Below are 22112 nucleotides of genomic sequence, written 5' to 3' on the forward strand. Positions count from 1 at the left end.
CCACAAAATAGGAGTATTTATGTGTATGAAGTATTGCATGTATTTAATTAGCATCTTTCCACTCATTGCCCCATTAGTGTGGAACAAGGTCCTGTGTGTGTGTGTGTGTGTGTGTGTGTGTGTGTGTGTGAGTGCGAGTGAGAGTAAGTGGGAAGCGGATGGATGGGAAATGATCATAGCTGTTGACACGAAATACGTTCTTCATGCTGTGCCATTAAGTCTTCAAGCACTACAGTGTCCATTTCTTTGTGTCTCCATTAATTGATAATCTGAGTCATGCAGTCCTCCTCTTGAAAATACTTGGCACATGAGATGAAATTCTTTTACTCAACTAAGCATCTCGAAGAAAAATTACTTGGTTTCAGTGATCGGATTATCCGCCGGATACGGTGATCAGGCTTATCGATTTTTGTGGTAAGTTCCTACGAGACCAAACTGCTGAGGCCATTGGTCCCCAGGCTTACACACTACTTAATCTAACGTAAACTAACTTACGCTAGCTTACTCCAACCTTCGAAGGAAGGGACCGCGCAGCCTTATCGATGCTAAAGGTGATGTTTTCTGTTTTTCATAGCAAATGCACCTCTGTGCCTTCTGGAGGCAATAAGAAAATAATGAAATAATATTAATTATAAAAATAAAGAGAACGTCTTTGAAAGAAGAAGATTTAAATAGACGGCAAATGAGTTTAGCTTAATACCGTAATAAGTTGTTTTATAAGACTAATTTGCAGCGAAGTGTTAGGACGCCATTAAAGGATTGTAGTGAAAGCGTTGGATGCAGTTCAGTTATAGCATGATCTTCGCACTTGTCACACTAATCATGAAAAAATGACCGTATGGTGTTGATGGCCGGAGTCCTCATCTGGGGAAGTTCGGCCGCCGAGTTGAAAGTCTTTTCTCTGTTGACATCACATTGGGTGACTTGCGTGTCGATGATGAGGAAATAATTATGAGGACCACACAACATCCACTCCCCAAAGCGAAGTAAATTTCCTAGCCGACTAGAAATCGAACCCGAGCCTAATGCATGGCAGTCAGACGTGCTGACCACTCAGCTAGGGAGGCAGACTATATTAATCACACTTTTGTATTGAAACTACACAAGGCGAAGGTAACTAGGCAGTTCACACCAGAGGTTGTCAGAAGCAGCAGTATCTCTCCACAATGTCTAATGTCTACTACATCGCCTTGAGGAAAGATGCTTTACAAACTATAACACTCGATCATCATAACTGTTATTTTTATATTCTTTTGCTTCACGTGCTTCTTTGATAGTCCAGGAAGATGTATGGACAGTAGTGAACGCTTCGCTCTCATGAAATTCTGACATTAATTTGTCAAGCATTCTGGAGTCAGTAACCCGAATTAGTCATAATAGGTGTAGGATCAAACGAGAAATAGCGCGATTGCCAGAAGTGTATTTATAGGCATTTAAAACGTTAGTGCTCTAATAGAAGATATACTGCCAAGAAATATTTCTGTGAAACACAGTTAGTGCGTCGCTTGTCCCAGAAGGTTCAGCATGTAGCGTCCCTTACCACTTTGCACTGTGTGATTATTTTTAAGCATAAAAGCTTTTAATTGTTATTTTCCATATGTCTCATCCTTTCGGCCTTTTTTCCGCTGTATGCTTAATGGCACTCCAGCTGTTTCGATGATCTGCATGTCTTTCATCTTCCGATATGCACAGAATTTCAATTCCTACATTTTTACAACTTGACGTCTCAGTTCTGTAACAGAGCGAAGGTTAACATACAGAACTTGTTCACTCATTATCAGATGCAGAGGCGTCAAATGTTCGCTCAATAGGCTTTTCAAGGTTCCTCTAGCATACTGATTATCAGAATGTAAAGTAAAAGTATCGTTTCTCCAACCGTCGGTATCTGATGCAGAGCTCACTTTCTAATTTGATTGACACTGACAAAACACTAATCTTACTCGCTTATGTCAGACCTGACAGTGCTGAAACAGTATATCAAACTGCTTATGTATAAGGTGAACATTAATAAAACCGACAAACTGCAGGGACATATTCCTGACTGGAAGTTGAGGAAAAAAGATCCAATGAATATATGTCCAGAAATGCATAGTTGCCACGGGAGATGGCGCTGACAAATTTCCTCGGACCACTTGTGTTCCATGTGGGTTGTAGAGTGTGTGATAGACGCAGCGTACGCAGAATGGTCCGGTATTCATGTCGGGAACAAGCCGAGAAGATGTTTGTGTATGGCCAAGCAGATGGAGACGGTCGAGAGGCAGCACCACAGCTATACCAAAATAAGTACCCTCACATACACCAACCACATCACACAATATTTCAAGCCATTTTTGGGCGTTTGTGTGATCATGGGTCTTTTCACACAAACAAATGCGCAGGAAGGCGGCGGACTGAGCATACACTGGAATTGAAGGAATACGAGCTCCAGGCAAGTGGTCGGCCAACATGGCGTAAGTGGAACTAGGATTACGTGTATCCTCCACAACAGCTGCTACTAATCCTGTTACCTGCAATTCTGTGGTGACCACTTTGAGCATCTTCTGTGACGTGGATGCGATGCAGCTCCGTACTTTATTCTGGGACGATCTGTTGTCGTCGAACGTACGCTGTCCATTTCCGACAAATGTTCTTAGGATCTTCTTTCCTCCATTTCTAGTCAGGAACCCGTCCTTCGCTGCAGTTTGTCGGTTTAACTAATGTATACACTAAACTGTGTGTTTATCTCTTCGGATGTTACGTAATTCCTCTGCAATATTCCGAATTAACATATAAAACCATCTCCTTCACGGATATACCTTTCGTTCTCTACATAGCAACTAGGTTTCGCTACTAATGACGCTGCTGCTCCTAGCAGTAGAGCGAGCTGTTGGAGGTCAGGTCCCCATTACACAGTGAGCAACCGAAACAAACTTAGCGGTACTTACACCCGCTAAGCCCTGTATTTGTTGCAATGTAGACTCTGCATATCTCAACGGTTTGCACTTGTATCACAACTTCAGCCATGTTTGTATTGATTTCAACCTCATCGAACCAATCAGTTCATGTGTGAAAATACACTACTGGCCATTAAAATTGCTACACCATGAAGATGACGTGCTACAGACACGAAATTTAACCGACAGGAAGAAGATGCCGTAATATGCAAATGATTAGCTTTTCAGAGCATTCACACATGGTTGGCGCCGGTGGTGACACCTACAACGTGCTGACACGAGGAAAGTTACCAGCCGATTTCTCATACCACAAACAGCAGTTGACCGGCGTTGCCTGATGAGACGCTGATGTGATGCCTCGTGTAAGGAGGAGAAATGCGTACCATCACGTTTCCGACTTTGATAAAGGTCGGAGTGTAGCCTGTCGCGATTGCGGTTTATCGTATCGCGACATTGCTGCTCGCGTTGGTCGAGATTCAATGACTGTTAGCAGAATTAGGAAACGGTGGGTTCAGGCGGGTAATGCGGAACACCGTGCTGGATCCCAACGGCCTCGTATCACTAGTAGTCGAGATGACAGGCATCTTATCCGCATGGCTGAAACGGATCGTGCAGCCACGTCTCGATCCCTGAGTCAACAGATGGGGACGTTTGCAAGACAACAACCATCTGCACGAACAGTTCGACGACGTTTGCAGCAGCGTGGACTACCAGCTCGCAGACCATGGCTGCGGTTACCCTTGACGCTGCATCACAGGCAGGAGCGCCTACGATGGTGTACTCAACGAAGAACCTGGGTGCACGAATGGCAAAACTTCATTTTTTCGGATGAATTGAGGTTCTGTTTACAGCATCATGATGGTCGCATCCGTGTTTGGCGACATTGCGGTGAACGCACATTGGAAGCGTGTATTCGTCATCGCCATACTGGCGTATCACCCGGCGTGATGGTTTGGGGTGCCATTGGTTACACGTCTCGGTCACCACTTGTTCGTATTGACGGCACTTTGAACAGTGGACGTTACATTTCAGATGTGTTACGACCCGCGGCTCTACCCTTCATTCGATCCCTACGAAACCCTACATTTCAGTGGGATAATGCACCACCGCATGTTGCAAGTTCTGTACGGGCCTTTCTGGACTCAGAAAATGTTCGATTGCTGCCCTGGCCAGCACATTCTCCAGGTCTCTCACCAACTGAAAACGTCTGGTCAATGGTGGCAGAGCAACTGGCTCGTCACAATACGCCAGTCACTACTCTTGATGAACTATGGTATCATGTTGAAACTGCATGGGCAGCTGTACCTATACACGCCATCCAAGCTCTGTTTGACTCAATGCCCAGGCGTATCAAGGCCGTTATTATGGCCAGGGGTGGTTGTTCTGGGTACTGATTTCTCAGGATCTATGCACCCAAATTGCATGAAAATGTAATCACATGTCAGTTCTAGTATAATATATGTGTCCAATGAATACCCGTTTATCATCTGCATTTCTTGTTGGTGTAACAATTTTCATGGGCAGTAGTGTAGTTGATCAGGAAGAAAAAACAGAGATTGGTCAACTATAAATACAAGATAATTAACACATGATGGATTGTATCCTGTAAGACTTAATACTTTTACTACCGGTTTCGCTTTCTTCTGAGCTACACTTCTATCGGCGACATGCGTTGTTTCAGTCCTGGTCTGTCACGCACCCACAGGGCGCAATTTGTCGTCTCGGATACCCCGGCGTCTCCCGCGGGCGCAACAGCGGTGTACGTGTCCCAGAGCTCACAGTCGTGTCCGTCTCGTGACCCCCCGAATGACAAGGTGCTTTCTGCGCCTTGCCTGCCATTGTTCGCGGTGCGTTAGGCGTGTCCGCGGACTTGTTCCGCTCACGGAGACCTATCACGCCGCCCCTACAATGGGCGTCTCAGACAGAGATGTCGACATGCATCAGCGCTGCCTGTTGTAGGCAGGCGCTGAGGGCTCTATAAGAGCTGTGTATTTTCATCTACACGTTTCGTGCCTTGTAGTGTCTTATAACTAATTCAGAATCATTTTGAGCTTTTTATTTACAGAAGAAACCTGACAAAGCCGGTTTTGATAACCAATTCAGTAACGTTGGTATTTTTCTTTCCTTTTTCTTAATAATTAATCTTAAATTTATCTATGTTGTACGGTATTTTTGAGGTCTTTGACTGTACTACAACATCTATAACTTCTTTTTCAGCTTCAGTCACTCTTTTTCATCAATTTCTATCTGGCCAATGCGTTTCGGTTGTATGCTACAATCATCAGGTATTTTACATTTACACGTATATTAATTTTTCCTTTAATATTCCTTTGAAGTGGGAATAGATACGAAGACACGAAGCAAATATAAATCAGTACCCTTCAAAGTAGTCTATAATTAAAAGCTATCGTTGTGTACATCTAACTATAAATCACCTAATGATGGGAGGTTACAGCAGAAATCGATTGTGCTAATAAAAATCGATAAATAAAAGTGTCTGAATCTGAAAAAGAATGATTTTAAAAATACTGAAATATTATTTGCAATGATCTGAATTTGTGTGGCGGTGTAAAACTCAGACCCGGTCACTCATTTGTCTCGTACAACCAACTGAGCCTCTCTCATACACCAGAATTACAACGTATCCATTTCAAAAGACATGAGGTTTCCCATTCAAAACAGCTCATGAAACAAAAACACTTTTGCATAAGTGAAAAGGTTTCCCCAAAAAAGTAATTAATAGTAAGTACAGTCTAAGTCCCTGCTGCTTCCACAATTATCACCTCAGTTCTATCGGTATCTTTCAGCTCTTGTCTCAAAAAGGAGACATTGAAACGTCCCCTTAGAAAAATTAGTGAATTACTGTCTGGTAAACCCCTTACGTTATTTGTTTTTCAAACAGCTGAGCAAAACTGGACGTACTCAGACATTTCTCTCTTTACTTATTCTGACCATCACTAAACTGACACACAATATTTTTAGCGCAACGCAGTCTGACTTTCAATAATCCCTACAAAAGAATGGCCCTGACTAACAATAACCTATCCCTATCATGAATCACTTACCTCACAAAAATCTTCGTTACTCGAACTACTGCAATAGAGCGAGCGCCAATACTGCCAGCTAAATAAAGGATTCTAACTACTGAAGGCACTAACCACTGATGGGGATAGTTAGCAAATGAAAGATTTTGATAGAGAACAAACAATGTATTTACCTTAATAGTGTTCAAAAGTAACTATATATATATATATATATATATATATATATATATACAAATTTGCTCTCTCTGATGGACACACGTGCAGATCATCCGCTCTCAAAACTCCGCCATCTCTCTCCCCACATCCACCACTGCTGGCGGCTCACCTCCAACTGCGCAACGCTACGCGCTGTTCACATCCAACTGCCCAACACTACAATAGCGACTATTCCAACAATGCCAGCCAGGCACAGACTGCACACGGCACAGCCAGTGATTTTCATACAGAGCGCTACGTGGCGTTACCAATATAAAAACCTAAACAGCCTTCTTACAACATTATTGAATTTCTCATAGATTTATTATTATGGCTGACCCCTGGAAACTAGTTCAATGTTCTGACTAAACTTTGGTGTAATAACGGACAGCTTTTCTCGATTGTCTGCCAGTCATGATTTTTTGCAGTTTCTGTAATGATATCTTACTATTCACTCATGACAGGTATTATTGGAGCGTTTCTTCTTTTCCTATGATCGATGTTTTCTGCTAAGTCAAAGTGCTGCAGGTACCACACATTCCAGAACGCCTCGTATAAGCATTTCGTAATCAGTTTGTTTAATGTAGAAAATGTATTGTCCCATTATCTTGCCGGCATAGTAGAGCCGACCAACTGATTTCCCAACGAATCCATTACACAACGGACGATTTTTACTGCTTGTTAGAAAACTGTCAAAATATGTTATCCGTTGTTTACAGCAGGCCGAAAATCTTAAGGGTCAGAAGTTTGCAGATGGTAGAGAATACCGAACAGGCTTCTTTGAGATATGAAAGTAACACTCCGAAATAAATATTTGTAGTGACTTAAGCTAAAATATGTCTCAATAGTAGCATGAGTTCATTTATCAGTACGACGATGCGACCCCTCTGGTCTGGATGCATGAACTGATTTGGCTGGGAAAGTTGTCATACAGCGGTTGCATCCCCTCCTGAGGTAAGCTAGCCCGCAACTGTTGTAACTGGTCCTTCATATCCCGCGCGCTGGTGCTGGGACGGAGATGACGTCCGAATTGTTACCCCATATATTCTATCAGGAGCCGATCTAGGGATCTTGCTGGTCGAGCGGTTACCTCACCAGCAAGTAGACACGTGGTTATGCGTGGACGAGCATTGGCCTGTACAAAAATGGTGCCACGATATTGGGGCTTGAGAGGTAACACATGAGGGCATAGAATGCCGATAACGCTTCGAGTTGCAGCAGTACCACCAGACGTGACCTGAAGTCATAGCCTATGGCTCCTCACATCGTGACGCCAGGAGTAATACTGATGTGCCAATCCAAAACATTGGAAGAACTGGATCTCTACCCAGATAGAAGACATACTGGCTGACGATGGACATCCAGAACAGTGCAGAATAGTGCGATTCGCCTCTGACCACAATGCGATTCCATTCATCAACAGTGCACGCTTTCCTGTCACGGCACCACTCCAAACGCAGCCACCTGTGTTTTGGTGTTAACAGAAGCCTACGTATGGTGTGGTAATTCCTCAGTTTGGATGCTCCTACTCCCCGACCAATTGTGCAGAATATACAAAATGCTACTTGTTCTCCAATAACACGCTCTGAAGTGATGGGGTTATGTGCTTGGCGCAAAATACATTGGTCTAATTTTGTGGGGGTGAGGCGTGGTTGACCGGAACCTGACGACGAGTATGCATGCCCTCAAGTTCCCACCCAGTCGAACATCAGGTCACTGTTAGAGTGAATGCTCCAAAAACCTGGACACTGCGTGATTCGACAAGCTGGCCAAATGGAGACCTTTTTCAAACTCTCTCAGGTACTATTAAAGAAGTCTCAAACGAGCACGCTGCATCTCCGTATCCTTGACAGTGCTCACTCTACATCTGACGCTATTCAGGTCCCTTATGGACCTACCAGCCTAGATACCAACATTAAAGACGAACAACAGTGATGCACTCTGGTGGCTGTTCTAACTGTGACAGAGAGTTGTAATTCTAATCCTTTACATATTCGTCTAAGCCGCATAGAATGAGTCACTAAGTATTGGCCGGCTGAGGAGGCCGAGCGGTTCTAGGCGCTACAGTCTGGAACCGCGCGACCGGTATGGCCGCAGGTTCAAATCCTGCCTCGGGCATGGATGTGTGTGATGTCCTTAGGTTAGTTAGGTTTAAGTAGTTCTAAGTTCAAGGGAACTGATGACCTCAGAAGTTAAGCTCCATAGTGCTCAGAGCCATTTAAACTAAGTATTTCCACCAAGAATAACTCCGAAAATATGACAGTAGCTGAAAAGTTTGTGGGACAAATGTTGTATGGGACAATGGGGGCCATAATATGACGTTGGGTTTTTCTTGCTAGGTGGGGTCGCGTCAGAGATATCAAGGTCAACTTTATTTTTTTAAATGGGATACTATAATTTGGTGTTTATTTTCTGATAGCGGCTATCGAGACGAATCCAATGATGTGTAACACTAAGGTCTTTGAAGGTCAACGAAGATAAAAATGGTGGCATGAACGTTCATTTTCAGAAGATGTTCGAATTGATGACCATTGGTATCAATGCAGTTCTGCAATCTTCTTATCATGGATTGAGTGGTATTCCTTATCACTTCAGCACTTATCGAAGCACACGCTCTGACAATTCTCTCTCGTATATCGTGCAAATAGTAAATATTTGCCGAATGCAGCGTATCAATCTAAGGTGCCATTGACATGTAAACCCAATTCTACGGTTTCGCAATACAACACTGATAGGTACGTTAAGACTAGTATCGTCCAATCAAGTGAATGTGGATGATGTATTCCTTCGAAGAACAAGTCGATATGCTTCTCGTTTACGGAAAAGCCAACGAAATTCAGTGACAGCTATAGACTTATGCTCTGAAAGATATCCTCAACGTACTCACCCAAACCCGACATGTCGTAAATTTAAATATGTGTATGATAAATTGGAAACAACTCGATCTTTAACGCATCGGAAACGGAAATTGGTACTCTTGCCACTGTGGTTCGAGATCCTTGTGTTAGTTCGTGTCAAATCGCAAGGCACGAGCCAGAGTAGTTTTGTTCGTCTTCTGCATCGCCATAAATGTCGTCCTTACTATATCAGTCTCCACCAAGAATTAACTGGCACGGATGAGTCCCATTGAATTCTGCCGATGGGCTCAACTTCAGATGCAGAGGGATGACACATTTATTAATTTGATTTTATTTGCTGACGAGGCTACAGTCACAAACCATGGAAATGTTAATTTGCATAACATGCATTAATGAGCAACTGAAAATCCTTGTTGGCAGTGGCAAGTTGCACACCAAAAACCATGGTCGGTGAATGTATGGTGTGGGATTCTGGAGGACAGAATTATAGGCCCCTATTTCATCGAAGGAAATCTTAATCGTACGAAGTACACCACATTCCTGCAAGAAACATTAGGTCTGTTATAGGAAGAAATACATTTAGGAACAAGGAACAGAATGTGGTATCAGCACGTTGGACGTCCGGCACATTCTTGGCTGATGGCTAGAAATGAATTGCAGAGACAATTCCCAAATCGTTGGATTGGACACGGACGCCTCTGGATTTTTTTCTTGTGGGGATTCGTAAAAGACATTGTTTATAAAGACGTTCCAACTACACCTGAAGATATGAGGGAGAGAATTGTCAGAGCATGTGCTTCGATAAGTGCCGATGTGATATTGAATACCACTCAATCCATGATAAGAAGACTGAAGAATGCATTGATACCAGTGGTCATCACTTTGAACACCTTCTGCAAGTGGAAGTTCATGCCACGTTAGTGATCTTCGTTGACCTTCAAAGACCGTACTGTTACACAATACTGAATTCGTCTCGATAGCCGCTATCAGAAAATTAGTACCAAACTGTAGCACCACATTCAAAAAAACAAAGTTGACCTTCATATCCCTGAAGCGACGCCACCTAGCAACAAAAAACCGACGTCATATTATTGCCCAAGGTGACCCATGCAACTTTTGTCCCACAACGTTTCGTCTCCTATCATACTTTCGGAGTTATTCTTGGTGGCAACAGTTAGTGACTCACCCTGTATATTTTTGTGTGTGTGTGTGTGTGTGTGTGTGTGTGTGTGTGTGTGTATGTGTGAAGTTACATTGACATCGGACAACGTCTTCTGGGTGCTTCACTGTTTCTGTGAAGCAGTATATTCTTTTTTTTTATTGATTTAACCTCGCACATATTTTACTTTACACATTGCGATAAACATGTTATAAGTTATTTATAATAAACAGTGCAATATGTAGAAGTTACTATATTGCAGAAATAAACAATTTTTTACGGTTCTTTCATAAAAAGTACAGAAATAGCTACAGATTGCAGGATCGGATATTTAAACTACGAATGATAGCAGCAATGGATGCGAGAGAAAGAAGATGGTAAAGGGAATGTGCTACAGCAAAATTAATGTAGATGGGGGAAAAGAAAGTGCCCTGATGATTGAGAAGTGGAAAGAAAAAGGAAAGTAACTGGGAACAGTTGAGAGCATTTGCTTTACTGTTTGACAGTAAACTGACCATCTTACGTCAATCCTTGGGGAAACGTTGTGAGAGTGACGTAAGGAATGGACACGTAAGGGGCAGTCAAATCAAAACCGAAGAATCGCCACAACAGGACGATGCAATGGTTCCATTGTAAAGTATTCACCACGTGCGTTAAGATATTATCCCACTGGGGGACGAGACCATTAGTTCCTGTTTCGTAGAGCGTGCTCAGCGGCTTACGAATCCACAACGGCATCCGCTCTTGTTCTTCTTCTAGCGGTTGAATGCCGTTCTTCAAGCCGGCAAAGATGTGATGACGCGGTGAAAGACACGGGCTGTACGAAAGATGTTGGAGCGTTTCTCAGGAATATCGCTGAAGCGTAGCCTTCATGCGATTGGCAATGTGGGAGCGGGCATTATCATGCAATAGGATAAAAAATTTTGGACATTTGTGGTAAGGTCTTATGCGACCAAACTGCTGACGTCATCGGTCTCCAAGCCTACACAGCACTTAATCTAATTTACGCTATGGACAACACACATATACCCATGCCCGAGGGAGGACTCGAACCTCCGACGGGGGGGAGCCGCACGGACCGTGTCAAGGCGCTTCAGACCGCGCGGCAATGGGATAATTCCGTCCGACAGCATTCTTGGGTTTTTGCCTTCGTGGTGTGTAAATGTTCCTGCAAAGTGTCCTCATGTTTCTGCTCATTGATTGTGGCTCCACACTGGAGGAAATAGACGAGCGCGGTTCTAGGCGCTACAGTCTGGAACCGCGCGACCGTTACGGTCGCAGGTTCGAATCCTGCCTCGGGCATGGATGTGTGTGATGTCCTTATGTTAGTTAGATTTAAGTAGTTCTAAGTTCTAGGGGACTGATAATCAAAGAAGTTAAGTACCATAGTGCTCAGAGCCAATTGAACCGTTTTTGAACTTTACGAGCAGAGTAAGCATACTTTAGCACGATAACGTCCGCCCCCACATTGTTGGATGAAGGCTACGCGTCGGTGATTTTGTTGGTAAACACTGCAACATCCTCCGTACAGCCTGGAATTTCCACCATGTGATTTTCACTCTTGGTGACCTGAAGAAAGGAATGCTTCGAGTTCTGTTTAAGTCGGACGAGAAAGTGCGGGAGCGGGTCCGGTTGTGGATCCATCAGCTGTCCACTACGAAACAGGAATTGATCGTCCTGTCTCCCAGCGGGATAAACGTCTTAACGCTTGTAGTGATTTGAATGGAACCATTCCATGGTCCCGTTGTGGCGGGTGTTCAGTTGAAACATCCCCTTAGAACAATTATAGACGTCTGTGCTTAAACTAACACACAATATTTTTTAGCGCAACGCAATCTAACTTTCAAAAATCCCTACAAAAGAATGGCCCTGACTAATATTAACCTATACCTTTCACAAATCACTTACCTCACAAAAATCTTCGTTACTCGAACTACTGCAATACGGCGAGCGCCACTACTGCCAGCTAAATAAAAGATTCAAACTACTGAAGGCACTAACTACTGATAGGCATACTTAGCAAATGAAAGATTTTAATAGAGAACAAACAATGTATTTACCTTAATAGTCATCAAAAGTCATAATATATACAGCAGCTCATGACATCCATTTTTATAAATTTCAAAACTCCGCCATTTCTCTCCCCACATCCACCACTGCTGGCGGCTCACCTCCAACTGCGCAACGCTATGCGCTGTTAACATCCAGCTGCCCAACACTACAAAGGCTGACAACAATGCAAACTGGCCACAGACTGCACACAGCACAGCCAGTGATTTTCATACAGAGCGCTACGTAACGTTGCCAATAAGAAAACATAAACAGCCTACTTACACAGTTTTCATTTGACTGCCGAATGTTGCCGACATAGCAGACACAAGAATTAATGGTTAGTCCTAACAGTTTAGAGATGTGACTACTCCTGCCTTTGTGGATTACATAGTGATGCTGCAGTTCGGTAGAACGACTCATTGCACAAGTTTACGTTTCCTGTTTTGTTAAATCATGTGCCAATTGTTTTTGCGGGCCTAAAGCTAAGCGGAAGTCTCCCCGACGTGGCAACAGTACACTATCTGATCAAAATCATCTGGACACTTCTGTGTGATGCAGAACTGACCGCTGTACGGTGCGACAGACAGACCTCGCAGTACAAAAGAAGGTGGGGAGAATTGTGTTGTCAGTAGAAAAGCAGCAAAACCAGAATAGGTCGGTCAAGAAAGCTCAATGACTTCGTTGACTAGTCATTGGATGTCACCTAAGTGACAAATCCCTCAGGGACGTTTGACCCATCAAAAGCTGCCTAAGGTGGCTGTTGGTGATGTGGTTGTGAAGTGGAAACGCGAAGGAACAACCGCAACTAAACCAAGACCACCCAGACCTCATCTACTGACGGATAGGGACCGTCGAGTACTGCGGAAGGCGACTGTAAAAAGTCAGCGGAAGAGCTGGCACAGTGGCCGTACACAGTGAGTTAAAGCGAATAGCGTACAGTTGTCGAGTAGCTCCACGTAAGTCACACATTTGTGAGGTCAGTGCTAAGCAATGCTTGGTGTAAGAGCGACGTCACTGCACAGTGGCTGACTGGATGTGAGAGATCTGATGCTACGAATCACGCTACAAAATGGTTCAAATGGCTCTGAGTACTTAACTTCTGAGGTCATCAGTGGCCTAGAACTTAGAACTAATTAAACCTAACTGACCTAAGGACATCACACACATCCATGCCCGAGGCAGGATTCGAACCTGCGACCGTAGCGATCGCTCGGTTCCAGACTGTAGCGCCCAGAACCGCACGGCCACTCCGGCCGGCGCATCACGCTACAACCTATGGCAATCAGATGGAGCTTCTTGGGACTTAGGAATGCCTGGAGAACGTTACCCGCCGTAATCTGTTCAAATGGTTCAAATAGTCCTGAGCACTAGGGACTTAACATCTGAGGTCATCAGTCCCCTAGCACGTAGAACTACTTAAACCTAACTAACCTAAGGACATCACACACATCCATGCCCGAGGCAGGATTCGAACCTGCGACCGTAGCGATCGCGCAGTTCCAGACTGAAGCGCCTAGAACCGCTCGGCCACTCCGGCCGGCGCCGTAATCTATAGCGCCAGTAGTGGCGTACAGCGAAGTTCGGAGGAGGTGGTATTACGGTATGGGTGTGTGTTCCCTGATTAGGGTGTAGTCCCCTTATTATGTTTAAGAAAACGCTGATAGTGGTAGGTTACGAACACATTGTGTAACGGCTGCAGTAGAGGAACAAAATGGTTCAAATGGCTCTGAGCTCTATGGGACTTAAGTTCTGAGGTCATCAGTCCCCTAGCACTAGAACTACTTAAACCTAACTAACCTAAGGACATCACACACATCCATGCCCGAGGCAGGATTCGAACCTGCGACTGTAGCGGTCGCGCAGGTCCAGACTGTAGCGCCTAGAACCGGTCGGCCACACCGGCCGGCCGTAGAGGAACGGTTCGGAGGCTATGATTGTTTGCATCAGCATGACAATGCACTCTGCGATAAAGAAGTATTTATGAGGCGATGGTTTGTGGATAATCACATACAAGAAATGTACTGGGCTGCTCAGAATGCTGATCTATACCCATTTGAGTTCGAAGGTAGCCTTCGCCCCGGACCCTAGCGTCCAACATCACTAACTTCTTTGCTTTTGGCTCTTGAGGAAGAATGGGCTGCCGTTCCTCCACAGACATACAGTTACCTCGTTGAAACTGTCCCCTGCAGAGACGACGCCGCTGTCAAGGCGAAGGATGGACTCAACATGTTAATGTTCACTAACACATGTAGATGTAGTGTATTTTATGCCCACATACGCACGCAAATAGGACGTATACCTCACCGCATGCATCAGCGATGTATTACAATGTTAAAAGAAACTGCAGGCTTAAGATATGTGCTTGAAAATGAGCCACGGTTGAAACTGGCCAATTGCAAGGTCAATAAAAAGAATACAGCCTACTTGGGCCATGCTTCCATTCTCAAAACACGTTGAGGCTGTGAACACCCACAAGAAAAGCCGATTGAGAGGATCATTCAGCGTTTCACTGTCTTCTAGTGCGGCATTGGAATACGGTCGAGATGTCCGCAGTGGACGCGGACCGCATGGCAGCAGGTGGAGAGCAGCAGCAGAGACGCGGGTGTCGACGACCCGCAGTGGCACGTGAGCGACGTGTCGCGCCTGCCGGAATGAAACGGGGCCGACTGTGCCCCGTGTAAAGGGGCGACGCCCTGGCGCAGCGCCGTGCGCACGATCCCATCTCTGGCCGCCGTACCCGCTGCACTCCTCCACCTGAGGCACAGAGCGCGCCTTACGCCGGAGGCGATGGCAGCCACGATTTGCAGCGCGCCCTCTACCCTCCGCCGCATCCGGTCAACTTCTGATGTATGAGTATTCCCTACAAAAAAATTTTTAAAAATCTAAAGAGCTCGCGATGTAATTCCTCTGAACACGCCGCTCTGTTCACAAATCCGAGGTCGACTGCAAGTTCTCGACCTACATATAATACATTGTTTCGGACAAACTAGCGAAAAAATGCTCTCTTCATCTCAGAGTAGCATTTCCAACCTACGTCGTCAATTATCGGCTGGATGTATTCCAATCTCTTTCTCTGCAGTTCTTACCTTAGACAGGTCCCTCTAGTACCGTGGAAGTCATTTCCTGACGTCTTCACAGATGTCCTAACATCCTGCTCTTTCTTCTTGTCTGTCTTTTCCATGTATTCTTTCCTCTACATTCCTGCGCAGAACCTCCTCATTCTTATCTTATCAGTCCACCTAATTTTCAACAATCGCCTGTAGCACCACATCATGGGTTTTTTTGCTACCTAGGTAGCAGAACTCCTTGACTTTATCTGCTTCGTGATAATCAATCCTGATGTTAAGTTTCACGCTGTACGCATTTCTGCTACTTCTCATTACTTTCGTCTTTCTTAGATTTACTCTCAATCCATATGCTGTACTTATTAGACTGTTCATTCCATTCAGCAGATCATGCAAGTCTTCCATCACAGCACTTCGTTCTTGGACTTCCATTCTTATTATTCTCTCTTGGCTCCTGTACATATTGCATATTATCCGTCTCTCCCTATAGATTACCCCTATTTTTCTCAGAATTTCGAAGGTCTTACTCATTTTACAATGTCGAAGGCTTTTCCCAGATCGACAAATCCTACGAGTGTATCTTGATTTCTCTTTTGTCGTGCTTCCATTGTCAATGTCAACGTCAGAACTGCCTCTTTGGTGACTTTGCCTTTCCTAAAGTCAAACTGATCGTCATCTAAAACATGCTCAGCTTTCTTTTCTATTCTTCTGTATACTATTCTTCTCAGAGATTGCATGTATGAGGTGTTAAGCTGATTGTGCGATAGTTCTCACACTTGTCAGTTCTTGCAGTCTTCGGAATTGTGTGGATGATATTTTTCCGAAAGATAGATGGTATACCGCCATACCCATATATCCTACACACCAACTGAATAGTCGTTTTGTTGCCACTTCCCCCAATGATTTTAGAAATTCTGACATAATGTTATCTATTCTTTCTGCCTTATTTCTTCTTAGGCCTTCCAAAGCTCTTTTAAATTCTGGTTCTAATACCGGATCCCCTATCTCTTCTGTATCGACTCCTTTTCCTTTTTCTATCATATCAGACAAGTGTTTCCCCTCATAGAGGCCTTCACTGTACTGTTTCAACCTATCTGCTCTCTCCTCTGCATTTAACAATGGAATTCCCATTGAACTTTTAATGTTATCATCTTTGCTTTTAATTTTACTAGAGATTGTTTTGCTTTTATTTCACATTTTTTCATGCAGCCATTTCATCTTTGATTCCCTGCACTTCTTATTTGTTTCATTCCTAAGCGACTTGTATTTTTGTATTCCTTAAATTCCCTGAACAGTTTTGTACTTCCTTCTTTCGTCGATTAGCTGAAGTATATTTGTTTTACCCACAGTTTCTTCGCTATCTTCTTTATACCCACCTTTTTCTTTCCACCTTTTGTGATTACCCTTTTTAGAGGTGTCCATTCCTCTTCAACTAAACTGGGTACCGAGCTACGCCTTATAATGTCTATAGCCTTAGAGAACTTCAAGTGAAACTCTTCATTCCTTAGTACTTCCGTGTCCCACTTCTTTGCATACTGGTTCTTCCTGACTAGTCTCTTAAACTTCAGCCTACTCCCCATCACTATTAAATGGTAATCTGAGTCCATACTTCTGCTGGGTACACCTTACAATCCAGTATCTGATTTTGGAGTTCACGCCTCACCATAATGTATTCTAACTGAAATTCTCCCTTATCTTCCAGTTTTTCCCAAGTATCCCTCCTCCTCTTGCGATTCTTGAACAGAGTATTCACTATTAATAGCCGATATTTGTTGCAGAGCTCAATTAGTCTTTCACTTCTCTCATTCCAAATACCGAGCCCATATTCTCCCATATTCTTTTTTTTCTACTCTTTCCCTTACAACCGCATCCCAGTTCCCCATGACTATTAGATTTTCATCTCCCTTTACGTACTGAATTTCCCATTCAGTATCCACATGTGCTTACTCTATCACCTCAGCTTGCGATGTCGTCATGTATACCTGATCTATCGTTGTCGGTGTTGGTTTGCTATCGATTCTGATGAGAACAAACCTACCACTGAATTGTTCACAGTAACTCACTCTCTGCCCTACCTTCCTATTCATAATGAATCCTACTTCCATTATACCATTTTCTGCTGCTGTTGATATTACCCTATACTCATCTAATCAAAAATCCTTGTCTTCTTTACATTTCACTTCACTGACCCCCAATGAGTATCAGCATCTTTAAATTTTTTGGCTTCCCTACCACCTTCAAACTTTTGATATTCCACGCCCCGACTCGTGGAACGTTATCCTTTCGTTGATTATTCAATCTTTTTTTCTTGGTCATCTCCCACTTGGAAGTCCCCTCCTGAAACTGGACCTGATGGGATACCAGTTCAATTTTACACAGAGTACGCCAAGGAACTTGCCCCCCTTCTTGCAGCGGTGTACCGTAGGTCTCTCGAAGAGTGTAGCGTTCCAAAGGATTGGAAAAGGGCACAGGTCATCCCCGTTTTCAAGAAGGGACGTCGAACAGATGTGCAGAACTATAGACGTATATCTCTAACGTCGATCAGTTGTAGAATTTTGGAACACGTATTGTGTTCGAGTATAATGACTTTTCTGGAGACTAGAAATCTACTCTGTAGGAATCAGCATGGGTTTCGAAAAAGACGGTCATGTGAAACCCAGGTCGCGCTATTCGTCCACGAGACTCAGAGGGCCATAGACACGAGTTCACAGGTAGATGCCGTGTTTCTTGACTTCCGCAAGGCGTTCGATACAGTTCCCCACAGTCGTTTATTGAACAAAGTAAGAGCATATGGACTATCAGACCAATTGTGTGATTGGATTGAGGAGTTCCTAGATAACAGGACGCAGCATGTTATTCTCAATGGAGAGAAGTCTTCCGAAGTAAGAGTGATTTCAGGTGTGCCGCAGGGGAGTGTCATAGGACCGTTGCTATTCACAATATACATAAATGACCTGGTGGATGACATCGGAAGTTCACTGAGGCTTTTTGCAGATGATGCTGTGGTGTATCGAGAGGTTGTAACAATGGAAAATTGTACTGAAATGCAGGAGGATCTGCAGCGAATTGACGCATGGTGCAGGGAATGGCAACTGAATCTCAATGTAGACAAGTGTAATGTGCTGCGAATACACAGAAAGATAGATCCTTTATCATTTAGCTACAAAATAGCAGGTCAGCAACTGGAAGCAGTTAATACCATAAATTATCTGGGAGTACGCATTAGGAGTGATTTAAAATGGAATGATCATATAATGTTGATTGTCGGTAAAGCAGATGCCAGACTGAGATTCATTGGAAGAATCCTAAGGAAATGCAATCCGAAAACAAAGGAAGTAGGTTACAGTACGCTTGTTCGCCCACTGCTTGAATACTGCTCAGCAGTGTGGGATCCGTACCAGATAGGGTTGATACAAGACATAGAGAAGATCCAACGGAGAGCAGCGCGCTTCGTTACAGGATCATTTAGTAATCGCGAAAGCGTTACGGAGATGATAGATAAACTCCAGTGGAAGACTCTGCAGGAGAGACGCTCAGTAGCACGGTACGGGCTTTTGTCAAAGTTTCGAGAACATACCTTCACCGAAGAGTCAAGCAGTATATTGCTCCCTCCTACGTATATCTCGCGAAGAGACCATGAGGATAAAATCAGAGAGATTAGAGCCCACACAGAGGCATACCGACAATCCTTCTTTCCACGAACAATACGAGACTGGAATAGAAGGGAGAACCGATAGAGGTACTGAAGGTACCCTCCGCCACACACCGTCAGGTGGCTTGCGGAGTATGGATGTAGATGTAGAATGAGGGAATAGTCCAGAATCTTTTTTCCACTGGGGATATCACCATGACAGTTTTTCAGTTACAGGCTGTACTTCGGATTCACATTACTGCAGTGGTTTCCATTGCCTTCTGCTTCTAATGCCATTTATAATTGCTGATTCTCCCACCTTTAGGGACAGTTTGCCACAAGGGCAAGAGCGTGTCCTGAACCTCTCTCTGCTCCTCCGCCCTCTTTGACAAGGCCGTTGGAAGAATTAGGGTTACTTCTTATGCCGGAAGTCTTCGACCGCCAATGCTGATGATTTGTATTCAAAATTGAAGCGGTGGTGGGGTTAAAACCTGGAACCGAAGACGTTTCGATTAGTAATGAAAGACGCTACCCTAGACCACAAGAGAAAAAATGCGAATATGCTCCTGTTTTAAAGAGTCTGAATCAAAAGTGAGGTACCAGCTACCTCATTCTATCATCCTCAGCACCTTTTTTTCCAAAATTACGGCGTAGGAATATATTCCTGCTCTTTTGACATGCAACTCACCTCTCCCCCACAGGTTCCTCTAACTTTAACTCGCTCATACCCCCTAGTCCATCGCTGTAAATTGCTCGTTCCCATCCACTCCCACTTGCCGATTCTCATTCACTCATTCAGACCAACTCATTACTTCTTTGAGTCACTCTGTCATTGCCTCCCGTGTCACAGCTGCAGTCTCCTCCGTTCCGCTCTACTACTATGTTCTCCTCTAACTGTCACCGTCTCCCTCTTGCTCTCTCTTAGTGCTACTGTCTCATTCATTCGTTCCCACGGCTCCTTCCTCATTGTGAACATTTATCTCTTCCTCGTTGCCTTTGTCATAGACTCTAGCTCTCATAATCATTAGCTCTCACTCACATACACTTTCACCTTTTCCGTATTCCTCTCCCAGAGACCCTGTCTCCTTCACTCTTTTCCTAACATTGTTCTGTCACTGTCAACTGCGTTCCATTGCCGTTATGTCCCACTCTTTCTCTCACACTGTCATTGTCTCCTTCACTCTGACAACCACTGTCTACGATCATTCAGTATTTCTTATTCTTCTGTCTTTCCCCCACTGTCACTGTCTCCTTCTCTCTCAGTATAAAAAGGCGCTTGCCAAAGTATCCAATGGTTCTTGTTCTGGGCTGTAGAAGTCGTGATGGTGGAGCCGTACTTCTAGAGGTCAGGGCGGCATGCATTTCTCCAGCCTGGGCGTCGTTGCAACAAGACGGTGAAACCAACTGGATGTCCAGCGTCCAGTCATAAATGACACAGTCACGTTTATTCCAAGTGAAATGTACAACCATCACAGTGTTGGCAGGCGGTTAGAGTCAGGAATCGGGCCGGGATAGCGTTGAATGTGCTGATCTCAGCGAGCAGTCTCGGAGACACGAGTGACCCTGGTGTGAGCAGCCATAGCAGTGCGACCCCATCAGCAGAGTGGCGGCGAGGAACTGCCATGTCAGGGCTTCAGTCTGGCGGCATGCAGCTGAGCCAGCCGTCGACAGGACGCCCACACTTGCTGTTGTTGCACGCGTTTCAGTTCGAGGCGCGAAGGTGCGCAGAGTCGAACTTGGGACTCCAGTAATGATGGCATCATCAGTGTGAAGACAGCCAAGGAGTGTGATTGCATAGGGTGATGAGCAGCAACAGCGGTCGCCAGACAGAGCGTTGAGTAGCAGAAGTCTGTTCACACAGGGTGATGATGCCTCTGCAGCTAGGTGGCCTGGCATGAACTGCGTACCCTCAAGTAGGCACTCTGAATGGAGGTCGGCCAGCATGTGGCTCTTAGGCTGGAAGGCACCATGTAAGCAGCAGTTGGACAGGCGTAGCTGGTCGACCCACAGCTAGTAGTGTAGAGAAGACACAGCTTGATGATCCATTTCCCCTCGTAGTTCCCCCTGTTTCTGGAACAGCATTCCTTTTCTTCCCTCAAGTCACATCAGAACCGAGGCGCGACGTGTAATTGATGGCCAGTCGTGACATCACCACCTCAGTGTCGCAATCTTTCTGCTGTGTGAGCGGTATACCAAACAGGGCTGTGCCATGACAGTGTAGCAGCTTCGAGTTTCAGGAGGCCTGGGTGGTGACTTCTGGATTATCTCACATACTGGTTTATCTCCCTGCGGTTTCTTGCGACACCATGCTGTGACGCATTTCTGCTAAGTCTGCCATGGGACACGACCAATAGGCTAAGCGAAGCATTGCGCTATAGTGCCATATTTCAGATCACATCCGCAACTGACAAGTCGTCCTGAATCTCAGTTATTCATAGACCTCACGCCTATACTTACTGCAGCCCCACTCTTTGGAAGCGTAGATCTTCCTGCGACCAGGGAATTTAAATTTGGCACGCCAGAGGACTCAGTCACAGCAGCCCTTTGACTGTCACTTCCCCTCAAACTCATTACTGGCTGTCCAATTCTTACTTTATCCATCAGTACCCTGAGGTTTCCTAAAAGCACTACACCTTCCAGTAAGGAGACTATGAATAATGTGGAAAGGATGAAGCCACTTTTGAATTTGAAATGGGTCTTTAGCATAGTTTTTGACCTTGAACTTATTTGCAAATTTCCTACCTGCTTCAACTGCTTCTCAGGACAGGTGTTCATTTCCACACGCAGTCTGACGTCTTCAGCCCTTCCTTTTTCTTTCCCATGTCAGATATTCTGATTTGTAGATCAGGAACATCTTTTCAGACGTTTGACTTTGGATACGGATTGTTATGAACAATAGCATTTCGATCGTCACCGATCATCTTGATCACCGACAGTCATGCGTCCCCACAGATGAGAAATAACGATAATGAAATTGTGGACAAACAAGTGGGGTTGTGATCCAGCATACTTTCTCCTGTAAGACCAGTGCCTTACCATTGTGCCACATCACGCTAACACTGAGCCAGGGAGCAACAATGAAATTGGCCCTCTATCTATCTACACTCCTGGAAATTGAAATAAGAACACCGTGAATTCATTGTCCCAGGAAGGGGAAACTTTATTGACACATTCC

General features: G+C 44.5%; 1 pseudogene; it reads right to left on the reverse strand.

The window, feature by feature from the left end:
- Window positions 1-21365: 21365 nt before the first annotated feature.
- LOC126180456 (60S ribosomal protein L10-like) lies at window positions 21366-21858 on the reverse strand (annotated as a pseudogene).
- Between the last annotated feature and the right edge of the window lie 254 nt (window positions 21859-22112).

Source organism: Schistocerca cancellata, chromosome 1 (genome assembly GCF_023864275.1).
Source record: "Schistocerca cancellata isolate TAMUIC-IGC-003103 chromosome 1, iqSchCanc2.1, whole genome shotgun sequence".
NCBI lineage: Eukaryota > Metazoa > Arthropoda > Insecta > Orthoptera > Acrididae > Schistocerca > Schistocerca cancellata.